This window comes from Talpa occidentalis, unplaced genomic scaffold, assembly GCF_014898055.3.
Source record: "Talpa occidentalis isolate TD23 unplaced genomic scaffold, MPIMG_talOcc4v2.1 talOcc4.6, whole genome shotgun sequence".
NCBI lineage: Eukaryota > Metazoa > Chordata > Mammalia > Eulipotyphla > Talpidae > Talpa > Talpa occidentalis.
In genome coordinates this window covers 76326650-76343133 of record NW_023604972.1, presented here as the reverse complement: position 1 = coordinate 76343133, position 16484 = coordinate 76326650, and the positions used below count along the sequence as shown (strand labels likewise).

Genomic DNA, 16484 nt, shown 5'->3' with positions numbered 1-16484 from the left:
CAGATTTATGGTCAACTAATCTTTGACAAAGGAGCAAAGACTATGCATTGGAGCAAAGAAAGTTTGTTCAATAAATGGTGCTGGGAAAACTGGGTCGCTACATGCAAAAGAATGAAGCTTGACTACTACCTAACACCATACACAAAAATCAACTCAAAATGGATTAAAGAACTAGACATAAGACCTGAAACCATAAAATATATAGAAGGAAATATAGGCGAAACACTACGTGATTTGCACATCAAAGACATCTTTACAGACACATCACCCAAAGCAGTGATAGTGAAGGCAAAGATAAACAGCTGGGACTACATCAAATTAAAGAGCTTCTGCACAGCAAAAGAGACAATAACAAAAACAAAGAGAAACCCCACCAACTGGGAGAACATTTTTGCACCCAACACTAATGATAAAGGACTGATCACAAAAATCTGCAAAGAGCTGATGAGACTCAACAACAACAAAGAAAATAATCCAGTCAAAAAATGGGCAGAAGAGCTAAAAAGAAACTTCTCTGAAGAGGAAATGCAAATGGCCAACAGGCATATGAAAAAATGTTCACCATCACTTGTCATCAGGGAAATGCAAATCAAAACTACCATGAGATACCATCTTACACCAGTGAGAATGGCACATATTAAAAAAACTAGCAACAACAAATGTTGGCGAGGGTGTGGAGAAAAAGGAACTCTTCTGCACTGTTGGTGGGAGTGCAAACTGGTCCAACCACTATGGAAAGCTGTGTGGAGATTTCTGGACCTACTAAACATAGAACTTCCATATGATCCAGCAATTCCACTCCTAGGCATTTACCCAAAAGACACAGAAACATCAATTCCAAAGAGCACCTGCACCCCTATGTTTATAGCAGCACTGTTTACAATAGCTAAGCTTTGGAAACAACCCAAATGCCCAAAAATAGATGACTGGATCAAGAAGATGTGGTACATATATACCATGGAATATTACTCAGCATTCAAAAAAGATAAACACATGCAATTTGCAGCAACATGGATGGCGCTGGAAGGGATCATGCTCAACGAAATAAGCCAAAAAGAAAAAGAAAAATACCGGATGGTCTCACTCATAACAGGTATCTAGAAAACTTAAATAAGGGACCAGGAAAATGAATAACTTTAAGAAAGTGAAAATCAAAATCAACAAAAAACTATGAACCAGAGACACTTTTAGGGGGGCGGGGGTGGGAGGGGAGGGATTGGGGTCAGAATGGGGGGGCTGCAATTGTATGGGGAATATAACAATAAAATTTATTATTTAAAAAAAAATAATTTTGCTTTCCAGGATCACAGTTATCAGTATATGCTGACCCTTCTTCCAGTTGCCAGCAACTGTTCCTTACTTGAGAGATTTTTTTTTTTTTTTTTCTCACCAGAGGTTTTCTGCTTAGCAGATGCCAGAGCATTAATATCTGAGTGTCGCCCTCCACTAATGACTGAAATGAATGGGTATATGAATGTGTCAGCCTTTCTCATCCTTTCACTGTACTGAGTATACTGTTTTATACTGGCTGCCAGATTTCTCCAGTGTAATTATGTTCTTTTTATTGAGGGTGGATATTTGATTAACAACTAGCCCTCTACTGCCTGCCTTAGCTTCCCTGTCTCATGTCCTGCCTCCCCTAACATGTTTCATTCTAGATAACCAATTGCATATGAATCCTTGTCTCAGAATTTGCTTCTGGGAAAACCAAAACTAATACAAAGGTTTTCCCTCTTTCAATTCATGACCTCTATTATACAATATTTTGCAGTCTCTGCATAGTTTGGGAAAAATCTTTAACCATTATTAAATAATTATATATGTATTACCATTTGTCTGAATCACACTATATTCTGGTTTGTATATAAGAATCAATGTTAGTGCAAATCTGTATGTGGAATTTGATTGATTGCCCTTGAGTTGAATAATTTGTAGTTCAGATTTGAAACCATTGTTTTCTTTCTGCCCATCCTTAACATCATAACATCACTATTACCAGTTCTAGGTAATAGGTCTGAATGGAATTCTTGATTTACTTTTTAGTTTTAGTTGTTCTGGAAAATTGTTCTCTTTTTTTTTGGTGCCTTGCAAATGAATGTTTGTATAACCCATAAATGTCTTTCTTAAGGCACAGACTTGCCAATCATACCCTTTAGTGAAAATCTATTCAGTGATTTTTTTTTCCCTCAACCAGATAGAGACTTAGTTTTATATAAAGCTTCTATAGATAATTTTACTTTGTAAGTATACTATCCGGAGATGTGTCTTATTCTTGTCATACATTGCTGTTAAAAAAAAAAATTCTTTTTGCTTTTTTTTCTGCTACACTGTAATTTTTAAGAGAAGATGATCTGATTTTTATAAAATATTTTGCAGTATTAGCAGCTTTTCTTTCACATGGATCTTAATAAAAGTTGGTGGTCCATAAGAAGATATATTGGGAACTGTGCTTTTATATGTATGTATGTATCTACACTATATATAACATATATATAATATATGTATAACATAAATATAAAATTTAGAGGTGAATTCAGTAAAAGGGAGGGTAGCGTGAACTCTATGTATAATCCTTTATATTGGCATTTTCACATATAATAACCAATAAGGTTGTTTCTAATTTGCATACATCATACACATATGCTACATTCTTGAATGCACCAAGTTTGCTCTGTACTTTCGAATAGCTGTTTCTTCTTTTAAATACAGTTCCCTTAGATTTTTTCCTTGCCATTTACGTGTTGCTCAGATATTACCTTTTAAGAGGGTTTCCCTGATCACCTAGTTTAGAATTCTTATTTCTGGTATTTTTTTTTTTTTTTTTGCTATTTCTCATTTCTGATATTTATCTCTTGTTTTTCCATATTAGCATGTAAACTACTTCCTGAGAAGGTACTCATTTATCTCCTCTACTGTTGTTTTCCCAGGATCTGGAATTTTGAGTGGCATATAGGAAAATTTTAGTGAATATTTGCTGTTGAATAAATGGTTGCTTTTATATTAAGTCAAAAATATTTTTGATGTTGCTAGCAGACCTTGATAATTAGACTTCTCAAATAACATTAAGTTGGCATATATCTGACTTTCTATGGTTATGTTTATTGGTGTGTTTATGAAATTAAGTCGGAATAATTATATCTGATTGTTTTCTTCAAGAAGCTCATTTGTCTAATGAAGGGAAATAGATGATAAACAATTGCATGTTCTAGTAGAGAGTGAAGACAGAGTAGAGAGCACATTATGAGCACCCAAATTAGACACAGAGGGCAGGGTTAGAAAAGGTATAGTGGAAATGTAACAGTGCTTTCACGTGTCTTATTTTTTTCTCCTTCCAGACATTCTGGAAAGATGAAATTGTGCATGCTCCGTACAGCAAGGCACGGCCTTGTGACTAGTTCTACACAATGTACTATGGACAGAAGTGGTGCTCTTCTGAGCAAAGCAGTTAATAGACAGTATACTGCCCTCCAAGTCTTTATTACAGTGTTATGGGAATCTGGATATGGCATGTTAAGATGATTAAGTCACAGGGAGATACAACTGCCATTCACACCTGGGAGTTGCTACTATGCCACCTGAAGTGGACATTGTGGGAGCCGGAAGTAAACCTTAACCTTTCAGGGTTAAGTTGCCATCTTGCTGTAACAAATCTGTTTCGAGTAATATAAAAAACAGTGAGGAGGTGACCTGTGAACTGAGTTTTGAAGGGTCAGAATCGTAGAAGCACAAATATGTTTGTTGGGGGCTCTTCCTTTCTTTCTGTCAGGGTAGAACCTGGTACCACTAGAGATAAAAGTGGACTAGTAGTTCAGGTCCTAAGGAAGTGGTAGAATGTACTGTCATCTATGTCAGAAAAATATACCATAAAATCTTGATATTCAAGGGCTCTGGTAGACAGAGTGTGGACAGCACTCTACAGGCATCCCCAACTTGTCTGATTTAAGACTTCTTGTGCTTGCTCTGCTTTTGCAAATACATTTCCCATTACTGAAAATGACAGCATGTAATAGCTGTTGGCAGAGATGACCAAAATAAACCACTTTACCCTTTGTGATGTGTACATCCAGACATGCCTTTAATCTTTAAATGTGCTCATTTATGATTTTTATGGGTACCAAACCACTTTTGTTGAGTTTAATGGTAGTTTCATCTGTATTATGATTTTCAAAAACAATTTTCAGAGTTTTTCACTCCTGGAAGTATATGAAAATGACTGTATTTTCACATAGACATCAATTTAGTTTATGTATTTTATACAGAATTCCCAAATGACAGTTTATTCTTATTTACAAATCATTTCTCCTCTTTTGCTTATGAGTTGTGTTTTACGGAGCAGCAACCGTGATGTGAGGAGGAGTCTGTCTGATCAGAGGCAGAATTAACATTGCTTGAAAGAGCAGCATTCTCTCTGTGTACTCAAGTTAATTGATGCAGTATTTAATCATTGAGCCGCTACTCACATTACTTGTTTAAGTCACTTAAGCTTGATTTTTTTTCTTTTTTAGAATGTCTAGGCTGATGAGGATTTAAATGGATTTGCAGCATTTAAAAATGTCCTAAAAACTGATTGCAGCATGACATCCGTCAAATTCTGCATTCAGTTTTAGTTTAGTTATTTTGAAGCTATCCGATGAAAAGAAATCTAAATTTAATATTCTGCAACAGGTTTTTCCATCACCATGTGAAAGCCCAGAGGACCACAATATATTTTTTCAGTTTTAGTCTTTTTATTTTTCCTTAGGATATTTTTGACCCCAGATACTTTTTCCTTTAAATTTGACTGAGCTGTGATCATGGCTCTGACCTCTAGCCTTGAAAGAAGAGGAGTTATGCCTCTCAGGAGTGATGCCTCAGGCACTTTGCAAGTTGGCTGGCAGGGATTATTTCCCAGGCTATGAAGCAATGACCTTCTACAGAGAGCGAATGTCTGCAGTGCACGTAAATTCCTTCAGCCGTGATTGAGAGCCTTAGGTTTGTTACCTGCTCTATGAAATCAGAGTCCATTCTATCTCTGTGGAGGATGGGTAATTTAGTGCTATATTTAAAGCCACACGTTCTGTGCTCACATGGCAGTTAATTTACTGCTGGAGGTGAATATATTCTGTTTTTGAGCCTTATGTAGGGTTAGTTCAGAAGTAAATCTAGACTTTTGGAATGAAAAACTGGGATGACTTTATTGTGATAAGAGGGCACCTTACCTGTTATTTCTAAACAAAGTGCCCTGACAGTGCTGCCAGCTGTCCCTGACTTGTTTGATTTCAGTATCCCAGAAAGGATTTCTCTTGCCTCTTAAACTATCATTGCAACAATAATATTATGCTGATTGCTAGAGTAGCTTCTGAATACATTAGAAAGGGAAGTGGAAATTAGAATGCTTAATAAATACTTTTTTGAATCTGTAGTCCGGCATTTTGTTTTTCGTCTCTAAACTGAACTGTCAATATTAATTCTGTAAATTTCTGGAGGTTTGAAAAATGACAAAAATATTTCATCTTTCTCTATTATCATTCCAGATCGTATTTATACATTTTTAAGATACAAGAACTGATTTCCAACATTATATCAGGTAATTTTTTAAATCTTATAAATGTTTTATATCTTTTAAAGTCTTTGTGAAAAATTCTCAAGAATCCACTTTTGCCACTATTTTGTCTAGCCAGTTTCAATATAAATCTGACTGACAGAATTTTGGGAAGGTTAGAGTAATTTAAGAGAGGCGCTGTGCCACTGAAGGCCATGTGAAAAACTTAGAAAGCCAGAGTAAGGAACTATTACAGAATGCCACTAGGGATATCACGTATAATATTCCATTTTGTCCTAGTTAAAAAGTTATCTCCTATGGGTGAAAACATTTCCAATTTAAATCACATGGAGTTTTTCTGGCAACAGGACCGTCAATGTGAAACTTCTTATGTAGTTTCTTCTGCAGTTGTTTGATCTAAAATAAAATTTGATCAGTAATTCATTCATTCAAAAATAAATTAGGAGTTCTTAAAATATTGATGGAGAATAGTACTTGAAGGTACAATTTAATCAAATTCTATTATCAAATATTTTCCTTTTCCTGAGTTTAGACTCAATGGAGATCAATTACACAAAATATATCTACTTTCGTTGAATGTAACTGTTAAACTCCGGTGGATAATGCATAATTTACCTACGTTATGTTTCATCATTCATTCTTCTTTGCTTGGTTTCTGGTTTTTTTAGTAAAGGAAATATGTGATATGTTTAGATGTAGATTTATTTAAAAGCCCCTGGTATAAAGACTGACAAAACAAAGAGGAAAAACAAAACGCTGTATTTGCTCCATCACCAATTTGATGGCATAGGATAATTAGTTACTGATCTTAGCTTCTGAGCTTTATAGTGGTCAGTACCTGTTGCCCACACCTTTGCCTGCACCCTCCTTCCTCCCCTCTCTCCCATCTTCTGTGATCAAGATTTTAGTTTATCTTATATTAGAAAAATATAAGTTATTTAGGTAGTGATTTTATTGCTTTTCAAATATTGGTCCTAGTCATGAAATCAGAATATAATTTCGTCTTTGAGTTTAATCATCTCAAATAGGATAATAGCACCCTACAACTTGCTTTGCAAGCCTACTGTTTGAGGGATAGGCAACTTATCTTTGTGAAATTATGTGGGGCCAAAATATAATGAATGATGTAAGTCACTTTGATTTATAGTTTGTAATCCTTTTTCTTTACAAGCAGGCTGTACTCCTTGGCATTTCCACTGTGCCACCATCATTGTTTAGGATCTCCTCACTGGCATTACTCCAATTGCTTCATAATTGCTTTGCCTATTTCTTTTGTCATCTTCTAATTTAGTCTTTAGAATACAGTCATAGTGAACTTTTAAAATAAAATTGTTCTTCATTTGCTTAAACTTCTTTATTACTGTGCATCACCTTCAGGATACTATAGAACATTAGATTCCTTCTTTGGCTTTAATTGCAGTACCATCTCATTAGAATTTTGGAGGACATACACAGTATATATTTCTTAATTATGTATATGGGTAGGGGTTAAATACTAAAATATTATGTATATTTTATACTGTCTACAAAATAGAATATTGGAAATAAGGAAGTTTTAAAAATTATAATAAAAGTTCTAATATTTTCTTCTTCTACACTTGAATTTGTCCTATGCACCCTTAGGTATATTTTCCCATCTTTGGAGAACTCTATCATTCTCCTTTTTGCTATCTACCAGAGACCCAAGCTAAATGGTTGCCAACACTGTGTCGTGTCAACTCCTCCTACTTCTGTTAGAAACTGTCTTACTCCATTCCATCACCCATAAGGCGCTTCATGAGTAATTTCAACTTGATTTTCAAAGGTAAATATGTGTCTCCATTTTTACACCCCCAAGTTATACCCCTTTGTGTGCTTCCAGAGCACTCTAAATAACCATTTCTCATGATAATTTATAGTATTGACATTTATGGTATAGGCATTATATGTTTTTTCTATTACTCAAAAGATTAAAAGCTTATTGAGGGCAGTAATCACTCATTTTCACCTCTTTAAAGGCACCACAGTGCCCAGCATGTGTTATACTCTCAGTAGACATCAAATAGTTAAGTGAATTCTGGAAGGAAGAAGGGAAGGAAGGAAGGAAGAGTGTGAGGGAAAAGAGGGGAGAATTAATAGGTGTGTTCAAGGTAAAATAATCTGCTATTGGTAGAAGGAGAATTTTAATCCATGTTGCCATGGTTCCCTGATGGGGAATTAGTAAATATTCAGGAAAAGTAATTTTGCATTATTTTAGGTAAGAAATTCTATTTATTATATATCATTATCAAATGTAAATATTGCTAAATAAATGTTCCCGTTTTTTTCTCTGGCCCTACATACTCATCCATTAGTCTTTTCCTATTGAAAATTTCATTTTTGTCATGTAAAATATTGAAGTACTTAAAGTTCCTTTTGAAATGAGTGTGAGGATAGGGCACATCACAGAAAGCTGGTTATGGATAAGGATAATGTATTTTGATGATATTCAAATTTATTCAGCAAAGACCAAATAAGTCAGAGGAGATTTGCTGGTTCATCAGTTGTACTGCTTCTGCATCCTTATTAGTAAACTGTAACACATTTTACAAAACCCATCATTTCCCACAGGGCACAGCTCTAGGTTAAGCCTAAAAAGCAACTTTCATTATAGATCATTCATTGAAAGTGGAGTGAAGCAATTATGGTATCTCTCTCAAGAGATATATTGGCCAAACATTCTATTCTGAAGTAGTCCATTATACTGGATTAGTTATTTTACACTTTGGCCATTATTGAAACTTGGAAATGTGGGTAGATGCTGTCTTGAGCTTATTGATATTGTTAAAAAGCAACAGATGTATTCTGGGAAAAAAATGATCCTTACCAAGCTTCATAAAAGCTAAAATATAGTAATTTCCCTTTTTTTCATGTATATGCTTTACAGAACCAAGGAAAATTGTTTTGAGAATTTACAGAAACTGATACTTATCCATTTGACTCACTGGAATAGTCATTATTCTGTGACACATTTCTGTTCTGTTGATAACTTGCCTTTGAAAAAAATTAGATGTAAAAATAGAGAAGCTCTTTTCTTATATTTAATCTATCTGAATTTTCTCATTTGAAAAATTGGAATCGAATCTTAAGATCTGCTTTTTTTTTATAATGGGCCAATCATGAAATCCTGGCTTATTTTAGGGAAATTAGTTCTTCTAAGGAGTCAAACAATCTCCTTGGAAATGGCTGACTTTCTTCTCTTCAAAGTAATGGATTTTTGTTACCTTCTCTGATATTGGGACTAGGATATTTTCTTTAAATTTAATAGCTCTGAGCTTCTGTACAGAAAAAGAGCTATTAACCAAAACAAAGAGACACCCCACTTATTGGGAGAAATGTTTTGCACACAGTACTAATGATAAGGGACTGATCACAAAAATCTACAAAGAGCTGACAAAACACAACAAAAACAAGTAAACACCCCATCAAAAAATGAGCAGAATAGCTAAAAAGACACTTCTCCAAAGAGGAAATGCAAATGGCCAGCAGGCATATGAAAAAAGGTTCAACATCACTCATAATTAGGGAAATGCAAATCAAACCCACAATGACATACCATCTTATACCAGTAAGAATGGCAAATATCGAAAAAAAAACTAGCAACAAATGTTGGTGAGGATGTGGAGAAAAAGGAACTATTCTACATTGCTGGTGAGAATGCAAACTGGTCCAACCACTATGGAAAGCTGTGTGGAGGTTCCTCAAACTGCTAAAAATGGAGTTTCCATATGATCCAACAATTCCACTTCTAGGTATCTACCCAAAGGACACAAAAACATTAATTCAAAGGACACCTGCACCCCTAAGTTTATAGCAACAATATTTACGATAGGTAAGATATAAGAGCAACCCAAATGCCCAAAAACAGATGACTAAATCAAGAAGATGTGGTATATATGCACAATGGAATACTATTCAGCAATCAAAAAAAGTAAACTCATACCATTCACAGCAACATGGATAGAGCTGGAAGGGATCATGCTCAATGAAATAAGCCAGAAAGAAAAAGAAAAATACCAGATGGTTTCACTTATAGGAGGAATGTAAAGGATCCAAATAAGGGATCAGAGGGGAAAAAAAGGTATTATAATAAAGTGAAAATCAAAATCAACAAGCAACTATACCAGAGACATTTTTGAGGGCAGGGTGTGGGGTGGGGCGGGGGAGAAGGTAGTAGGATCAAAACAGGTGGGAAGAGCACAAGGGACTATGGTGATGGTGCATGGGTGAATTGGTGGTGGGAATTTCACAGGGACTATAACTGAGATGAGAAAGCATACATTGTAAAAAAAAATGAACAATGTAAAAATATACAAAAAATAAAAAAATGAATTTAATAGCTCTGAGTTATTTGAACATGTCAACTTTAAGTTATTTTAATTAAATTGAATCTTGTGATTCTTAGCTTTTACATATAATTCAAATTAAAATTTTTTGTTCTAGCTAATGAATTATTTCTCAAATTACAAATTGAAATTTCTCTGTTTAAATGACATATCTTCCTTTTAAAAGTTAGTTTGTGAGAAACTTTCATTAGCATTCAAAGCTCAATCTTATATGTACTTCTTTCACATATTATTTGCAGAATTGTTATACATTTATTTATACAAGGTCATTCCATGGGATATATTTTTAATTGTCAGCTTTACATAATCACTGATAAAAAGATGGGACGGATAGATGCTTTATGTATAATTTGGGATATATTCTTGTGGAGCATTATGCTGTATCAAAGATCTGTTCTAGATGCTATAGCTGTTACCAGCTGTTACAGTTACTATATACATTTCTTTGTTCCTTATTTTAGCTTTTCCAACTTTACCTTTTCATTACTAGAACCCAATCTAACTAATAGATTAAAATTTCTCAACTCCATTAGTGAAACAAAAATGGACTTCAAAGTTGATTCATCAGTAACAATGAAAGGAATAAATTGTAACAATGAGAGTAATGGATTTAGATGAACAACATTTATGTTAGTTGATGCATTCCATGACTTCTAATATGAAACTTCAGTAATTTAAGTGAATGGGTTATTTAAAGGACATACTTGATATGTACTAATGAAATAATAGTTTATTATTTTTGTGGCACAAGTACATTTTATTTCTCCCCCAAATTCTTTTGTGCTTCACTCATTGTTCTGGGATAATTTGGCTTAAGTGCAGATTTAATAATGCTTGTTTTGAAACTTCTTGGTGGTGCAAGGGGTTAAATCTCAGCACTATTAAGCTATTGGCAGCCACTACAGCAGGAGTTTGATCCCTGGCCAGGGAGCTAACCCACACGACTTGGCAAACCTCTCCCTGTCTTTTCCACTGTTCCCCTCAGCAGTGTATTTCAGTAGATCTGCCTGTTCTGATCCCCACTCTGTCTCTGGTGAATCCGCTCATCTCACATACTTCTAGGCTACACCTTAGCTCTTGTATGCATAAATAAATAAAATAAATCTTTAAAAAAAAATAATGCCTGCCTGGATTCAAAGCCTGACTGCCACTTATGAGCTGTGTCTTTGGGCCAAACTCTTAATCTCTGCTTCAATTTTCTTATTTGAATAATGGATTTGCTACCTGAATAATAGTCACTGCCTCACAGAATTCCTGTAAGGATTAAATGAGTGAATGCATATAAAATTTAGGAAAATATTGGCCAATGTAATTTAAAGTATATTGAGGTTATTTCTTGATGTCTTTGTTGTTAAGAACATTATAATATGAGATCCAGCAATCCCACTCCTAGGTATTTACCCAAATGACACAGAAACAGTAATTCCAAAGGGCACCCGCACCCCTATGTTTATAGCAACACTATTTACAATAGCTAAGCTATGGAAGCAACCCAAATGCCCAAAAATAGATGACTGGATCAAGAAGATATGGTACATATACACAATGGAATATTACTCAGCAATCATAAAAAATAAACACATGCAGTTTGCAGCAACATGGATGGAGCTAGAAGGGATCATGCTCAGTGAAATAAGTCAGAAAGAAAAAGAAAAATACCGGATGGTCTCACTCATAGCAGGAATTTAGAAAACCTAAATAAGAGACCAGGAAAAAGACTAATCAATACAAAGTAAAAATCAGAATCAACAAGCAACTATAAACAAGAGACACACTATGGGGTGGGGGGGCAGGGAGGGGCAGGGAAAGGAAGGAACTAGAGTCAAAATAAGGGTGGGTGCAATTGTATGGGGAATATAACCAAAATGAAAATGCATACATTGTGCAAAGATGAAAAAAAGATGTAAGAATTATATAAAATAAAGTATTTAAATAAAAAAAGAAAACAAAAAGAATAAAATAAAAAAAGAACATTATAATAAAGTATTTTGGTTCTTCAAATGGAGAATGTTTATCAAATGGCCACTTAGAATAAAAAAGTGAATTATATGAGAAAATTCATTATTATATGGTGGGGTTAGTGGAGAAGGATAAGCATTGTCCAAAACTAATTCATTTTTCAGCAATTTAATTTTCATATTAAGGTTGATGAAAACTATGTGTAAACATTTGTTCTGCTGCTGCTATTGTGACTAAGTAGCCCTTTATTTTAACTCAGGGAAAGTGTTATATTGTCATTTAGTTACAATTCAATCAATAGCTGTAGATTTTTATCTTCATTTTTCTAAACCCCTCTATTGGCTTAGAAAGGTTGAATGTCTTTCTTAAGGTCACACAGTGAATCTTACTGGCAGAATGTATATAATGAGTCTCATATTTAATCTTATGTTTATTTGATGTAACAGTTTTCACTTGTTAAAACTCTATTAATAAGTAGGGTATGCTGTTTTCAGGAAAAACATCCTTAAAAGCAAAATTTAATATCTGGATCATTTAAGAGTAAAGGCCTTAGATGCTATAAAATGACTGAGAAAATGGGAATGGTGTTAACAATTACTTTTGTTTTATACTATTTGGAAGAATAAGAACCATGGTACTAGGTTATTTTCATAATATAGACGGAAAATGTAAAAATTTGTTGGGTCTCCCCTGGTGGCGCAGGCGATTGAGCGCAGCCCTGTGAAGTGCCAGTTTGATCCCTGCCAGCCGATGAGGGTCCCACACGGTGCAGCAGACCTCTCCTGTTGCTCCCGCTGCTCCCCTCAGCAGTGTATTTTGTCAGTCTGCCTGTTCTGTTCCTCACTCTGTCTCTGGCGAATCCTCTCACCCTCCAGCACATCTGGCCTGTACCCTGGTTCTTGTATAAATAAATAAATCTTTAAAAAAAATTATTAAGAACTTTTTCTCAATTGATCTGTTATTTTGTCTTATTATTGTATAGTCATAGTTTTTAGTAAATGACATATGCTACAAAATAGAATATCTGAAATGTATTTTAAGAAATATGTCTTTTTTGATTAATCTGTTAGCAATCTTTAGAGACATGCAGAAAATAGTAAATCTATGATTTGGTAATTATTGTGCGTAAAGATCCTTAAAACCATCAACAGTGGGATAATTTGAAAATTAAGTGAGTTATTCAAAATACAGACTTATTAGTATTATTTAAATAAACTTCAGAATTAAATACTTTCATACTAATTGGTTTTGAGACATGCTCCATTAGCTTTTGTCAGCTTATACCCTTGTACCAATCAACTCCTGAATTTCAGTGACTTATAACAATATAGATTTATTTCTTGCACGTTACATTTGTATTGCCAGTTGACATATAATACGTCCTCACATTATTGTAACACAACCTCACATTATTGTTCTTTCTTGTGTGTTCAGAGAGAATGAAAAATCTTGATGGAATTGGTGTCTTCGGCATTTAAGTTCCTGCTTAAAAAAGGGCAGTTCTTTGCTTACTTTGGATTGGCCAAAACAAGTCACATAACTATGAGATTGTATTAATGGAAATCATATTGCTTTCACAGGAGAGGGCAAATATTTATAAGGAGGAGTAGTAGTGAATATTTTGAATAAATGATACAATCTACCATAAGTACCATTGTAATTTTTAATTATGACTCTGCTTAAGATAAATATTGCAGTTTTCTGTGGAGGGTATTTATCTTTAAAGTTCTATTTCATGGGCCGTATTTATGTCTTTCAGTTTTTTTTTTTTTAAGTATTGGCTGGGATTCTGATATTTAATTGTTGAAACTAAAACTTCCCTGCAATTCCTGTATCAACACATAGTTGAAGTTTTTGACTTTAAGAAATAGAATCCCATACAAAACTAGTGTGAATATGAGGAGGAAAAAGTGGGTGATAGGGATACAGGGTAATTCCATGGTGGAACTGATGGACAGGAAGTACTGCTGAGCTCAAGTGGCACTAGAAAGCTGCCAGGCTTCCTACCCCCAACCCCCTCATGTCTTCTTTTCTCCTTTTACCCCCTGTACATGTCTTTTCTTATTTTCTTCTTGCATATAGACACTTCTTTCTGCTTTTTCTTGCATTTTGTATTCAATGATAATCCCATGGATTCTTGAGTTTGCTTGTCATCTCTGAAAAACAATAGTCTCTACTATCCTTTCTGAGTTTCAGGTCTGAACTTGGAATAGAGAGAAGTACTGATCAGCAGGCTGTTACCAGCTGAGGTTATAGCATTTGAATCTCTATGAATAGGGGAGGTAAAAGGAAAAATCCACAGAAAGAATGTTGGACAGACAACCTAAAAGCTGTCTCTTTTGCAAATGTTGTATTTGTTGTTAAAAAAATTAGCCACTTTATTTACTTAAGTGAATTTTATTTTAATATTAATGATGAAATCATCATTGATATATTTTAAAGAAGTTCTCAGTTATGATATTTTATTGCTTGATAGAGAAATGGAAGCACACTGAAAGAGCTTTAACATCAAATAACATACCAGTTTCGAAGAGGTTAAATTGTAAGGGAAAAAAATAGTGTGTATACTCATGTTCTTTTATACAGTTTGTTCCTGAATTACTCAAGAGGCAGTATTAGGTCAATGCTCCAACTACACAACCAGTCATCTCCCATAAGACCAACATCGCTGTAAATCATGTTTCTCTAGAACGGGAGAAAAAAAGATATTTTCATTATTCTATAAAAAACAGAAAGGTATTTAAATCATTCTAAAACTTAATAATTGAATTTGTCTAATATAATCTCAGTGTTCTCTCAAGTTTGTAAAGTTTATCTGCTCTAATAATGTACATTAAAAATGTCAGCATATATTTTTTCTCCAACATTATAATTAGAAAGTTGAAAGGATAGAACCTAAAGAAAGTAGAAAGAACATGATTTTCCATATATTTTTCAACTTGAATTACTAATTTTGTCAAATTTGCTTATATCTCCATACATGTATGCTTATATCTGCCTTCATATGTTAGATATGCTTATTTAGTTTAAAAGGAAAAAACTTAATTCCTTCTGGAAGAACTTTATTACTCTCGTTTTTTTTTCTGTTGCTGCATTTCCCTGTTTTCATTCTTGTTTAAATAACTAGTTCTCTTGTACAGAGTATATCTGAGCCAAATTTGAAATAGCCAGAAAGTTTCAAGGGCCTTTTCAGTTATCCCTAATGCTTCTCTTCTTTATGTAATAAGAGGGTTGTTGCAGTACAGTTGTAGCTTTATCTGTTGTTAGAAAAAATCTTTATCTGTGGCTTTCACACAAAATTGTCTTCCAAATCTGTGTTGATGCCTGTTTTCCAGACCAATTTGTCCATGCCATTCGATTTATCTTTCTTTTTGTCTATATATGCTGGAAAATGATTAGAGTCAACAGCAGGTGGCAGTGTTAGCAAAGGTTATGACTTTCCGTACAAGACAAGCAGAAAAGAATGTTACCTTTCAAATCTTCATGAGTAATAACTAGTAAGGACCTTTCAGTGGAGACCTATATTTGTCATCAGTTAATTTTATTTCAAGAATTACTTGAAATTGTAAGAAAAGTGAATTTAAGAATACTGGTTTAGAGACAAAATTTGGTTTTAATTGTGGGACTAAATTATTGAAAGGAGCCAGCTTTTTTTTTCTTTCACTAACCATCCCCCCCTTTTTATTATAAGAAAAAAAAAAAAAAACTGATCACTTAGAATTAGAAACTTAATAGTTTGAGTCCTGTCAAAATTTGCAGGAAAAAATGTCATAGCAACATTATCTCTCTTGATGAAAAAGGTGGCTTTTTTGAAATTTTTGGGTAAAGGATTTTTTAAAGTAAAGCACTCTAGTTCAACAGGGGTAACACATTTTAGAAAGCTTGAATATCTCTGGGAGTTTGTGGAAATAAAATATTCTTTTTTGTAATACCTTGTTTCATAATGTATAATTTTGTTGCATTTCTTTTCTTTCATTTTAAAGAAAATGAATCTGGAAAATAAAATAGTTTTTTTTTGTTGTTGTTTTCATCAAGTGATTCTATTTGGTTTTTCATGATTTTTGTCTCATTTTAAGAAAAACAGTGAAGACTTTGAAGGATGATAAATTAAAAACTTAAATGTTTCTTGGATTTTAATAGATCTATATATATGTTGAATAACTTACATATTGCTTATTTAAACATATGTGTGTATGTTCCTATGTTTTGGTCGTTAGCTAATAACAGACTAGTTGATTTCAGGTATTAACCTATTTTATTAAGAACTCAGACTACTTAAAATTACAGTAGAATTGAGAAATCATGTATGATTCGATCATTGCTCAAATGAAGAAACTGTGGGTCAAGAGAGATTTCATTGAAGGAGACTTAATGGTATAGAAATACCTTATTACATTGCCTGCTACCCAGGCCGACTCAGGAATGACTCAGTTACAAATTGTTATTTTTTATTTACTTACATTACATATTTCTCGTGTGTGCGTGTTACTTACATTATATATTTCTTGTGTGTGTGTGTCACTAGGTCATATGTTTTATTATGAACTGAATGATTTAAACAAATAGTCTATCTCCTCCAAAAAAATCACATATTTTAGTCACTTAGTTAATTGAATAGT

General features: G+C 33.8%; 1 pseudogene; it reads left to right on the top strand.

Moving 5' to 3' along the window:
• The window catches only part of LOC119260716 (anaphase-promoting complex subunit 13-like), a 54214-nt pseudogene that overhangs the window by 3532 nt on the left and 34198 nt on the right, over positions 1-16484 (top strand).